This window comes from Phaethon lepturus, unplaced genomic scaffold, assembly GCF_000687285.1.
Source record: "Phaethon lepturus isolate BGI_N335 unplaced genomic scaffold, ASM68728v1 scaffold6480, whole genome shotgun sequence".
Taxonomy (NCBI): domain Eukaryota; kingdom Metazoa; phylum Chordata; class Aves; order Phaethontiformes; family Phaethontidae; genus Phaethon; species Phaethon lepturus.
This window is the reverse complement of record NW_010511094.1, coordinates 120,500-123,648: the sequence shown is the minus strand read 5'-3', so window position 1 is coordinate 123,648 and position 3,149 is coordinate 120,500. Positions and strand designations below refer to the sequence as shown.

The 3,149-nt window shown below is 34.9% G+C and overlaps 1 protein-coding gene across 1 annotated transcript in view; it reads left to right on the top strand.

Moving 5' to 3' along the window:
- The window catches only part of ARHGAP5 (Rho GTPase activating protein 5), a 37,555-nt gene that overhangs the window by 31,176 nt on the left and 3,230 nt on the right, over window positions 1-3,149 (top strand). The gene's annotated exons all lie outside the window — the stretch shown is intronic.

The window sequence follows — 3,149 nt, the reverse complement described above, 5'->3', positions numbered from 1 at the left end:
CTTTCCCTCAGGAAGTAGCTGTTAAAATTATGAACTAATACAGGTTTTTGAGGGACCGGAAAGTCATTTGGCCTAAACCCACTCCTCCCCCCACCCCTTAAAGCAGGGCTCGCTTCAGTCAGAATCTAAAATCTAACACCCAAAAACTCTGCTGAATAAGTAAAATGTAGAACAAAGCTATAAGTAACAGTAAACTGGTTACAGTTGCTTCCTACATCTTGCTTCTTGCATGGAAATTTAATGGTTTTCTCGTAAAAAAAAAAATTTATTTCTCTATTTACTAAAATAATCTGATATTAGTAGACATGTACTACCTCATAATCTGACCCTTTATGTGCACAAGTGTACATTATTAGGTCATAAAAAAAAAGGAAGAAAAAGACTGCCTTATGCATGTTTCTTTTTCAGCTGAAATGGGATTATTCTCTGAAATCCACTGAATCAGATTAACTACATTATTAAATAATGGAATAAACATTGCCAAAGATAAAATAACCTTTTACATTGAGGGTTGCTAGTATCAAAATAAACTTACCTTAAGTAAGAAAGGCTATAATTTTTTTGGTCTCATTTGCTGTGTCAGGTAGTTTTGTTTCATTCGACTAGCAAACTGCTTGAGCATAAGCAATTGCATATATATAGAGGTAGGCATAAGTGGATACGGGATCTTAAAAGGAACTTGTAACTAAATTCTTTAGAGTCTATTTTTAAGAGATTAATTTATGGTAAATTACTACTAGTATATAATTAAAATGGAAATGTTCATCAAATGAATTGTTCATTAAATGACCTAAAACACTCTTTTACATGACAGAAGAGTTCTCACCTCATCACAAACTGATCTTTTAAATACTTAGTTTTTATATCATATTGTCATTAGAGTAAGGAATGTGGTATCGTATTGTTAATAGTGGTTCATGATGGATATTATTTTGGTGTGTCCATAAGCATAGGACTTGGTTTTTGAAACAAAAAAATACAAGTATTATCCAGATTGGTTTGCTATTGAAATATGAGGGACCAGTAACCATGAGAATATTCTAAATGGCAACAGTGAGATGAATTTTTCTTCAGTGTGATAAGCACCTTTCAGAGCATACTAGCTGTCCAATTGTGATTGGTTAATAAAAGTGAGTTTTAAAGATGGAGGTGAAGCAGGACAGTGTTGGATTGACATTGGCTTTTTTGATACTTGGTTGTGTTTTATGTTTGTTTTGATAATGACTCCCTTATGTATAAAGGGCTAATATAGCATAATGTGCTTCTGAAGTCTGGTGAAAACATGGGTGTACATCTTTTAAAGTCTGATCACAGAGCAGGTTTACAGCCTGAAGTTCCTGAAGAGTTTGCAGTTGAGGGAAGTGGCAGCATCAAGAGAAACTGACTGTTTTTCATTTTGAATGAACATAAAAGGTCAATAGACATTTGCTAAGCACTTACAAGAAGTTTCTGATGTAGTTTGGGAAAGTTTGGTAGGAGGTGGCATACAGGAGAGTAGATTTTTGTTTACCCTTGGAAAGGACAGAGGTAAAGTTTAAACACTGGAGAGAATAAAATTGATTGTTTGCTATGTTTAATCTTGTTACGAGCTATAGCCAGGAAAGCAGTGCAATGCTCTTCCCCTTTTTTCACTCCTAGACAGAGATTCCCACTGCTTCATTTGTTGGACCTAATGATTATTCAGCTGCGGAATGTCCTAAAGGAAAATAGAAATAAGGGAAGTCCAATTTTCTGTAGCTGATCTCAGAGACCTTGTGGCCACCCTGTGGTCTGATGCCAGAAAGTTGGTGGAGGGAGAAGAGGGGAAGAACGAAATTTCACCTGTTGTCCACAGCAGCAGCAACTGCTAGTTGTCTAGTCTACAACTAGATCAGATTAGATTTAGAGAAATAATATGAGAGAGCAAGCAGTGAACTCATGGCAGGGCGGGGGAAAAAGGTGCATGAGAAGACCAAGCACAAAATTGAATCCTAGAGGTGCTTAAGGATGTCAGAGGGTATATGTTTTAGCCTATGCAACTGAAGAAGCCCCTTGAAAAATGTTAAATTCAGAACAAAAATGAAAGGAAAAAAGCAGTCTGCAAAATAGATGATCTGGCTTTTATTTCAGTTTTTATTTACATAGCGGGTGCTATTTTTTCCCCAGTTTTATAACTTACCTTGTTGAAATTTGTTCTCTAATGAAACACCATTATAGAGTTTGAAATCCCTTTTGGTGTTTTTCATTGTACTCATTTTAGGCAAAAGATATAGGCAGTTCTGATTCAAAACTGACAGATTCGTTGTCCTATAACAATGTCTTACACTTAGATTTTATTTAATTCTTGGTAACAGTCTAACTCATTATTCTATCTCTAGAGTATAGTTTAGAAGGAATTTATATGCAGAAGAATTAAGTATAGGAAAAAAACCTCTCGTAATAAAAATTGTAAGCAAAATGTAAGCGTACATTCATATTTTCTGGGGTTTTTTTTAATCCTTAAATGAAGTTAAAATGTAATTCTTTTAGGAAAGAGAATATGAATATTACTGTCACTCAGAAATAGTGTCCAAATATCCTTTGGACAAAACGTATTCAAAACAGATTGAGAGGCAATATTTGTGTACCCTCACAATATTTGGAATAAGTAATACACATGCTAAAATGGAGATCTACCCTTTATAGTTACCACTGTACATGCTTTGTAAGTGAGTGAAAATATTTTCTGATAGCATTAATTCTGGTGTTTACTATGGTTTTCACAGCTTTAGAATCTATGGAGTACAGCCAGCTGTCAGAAATTCCTGCAGTCTGCTCTTGTTAATCATCAAAACTGTAACTGACAGTTGCTGAAGTTTTGTTTTCTGTCTGTTTCTGCAGGACAACTGTAGCTCAGTTACCTGTGTGCTATCTCCTGTAATACAGGAATTGCATGTTCTCAGCTGAGTATCTTAGGTGTTTGTCAGATTTATTAACATGCGATTTTTCATGTGTCTCTCACTAATTACTTCTAGATAAAATTGTGATGTTACTTTAGAATGCAGAGTATTTTTGGAAAACAAAATATCCTGGCTCTTTCTAGCCTATGCAAAGCAGTGCATAGTTTTTCAGAGGAGGCATTTAATTGTAGATGACAAGTTCGGTAACAGGATTCTTTGCTGCTTTTTATG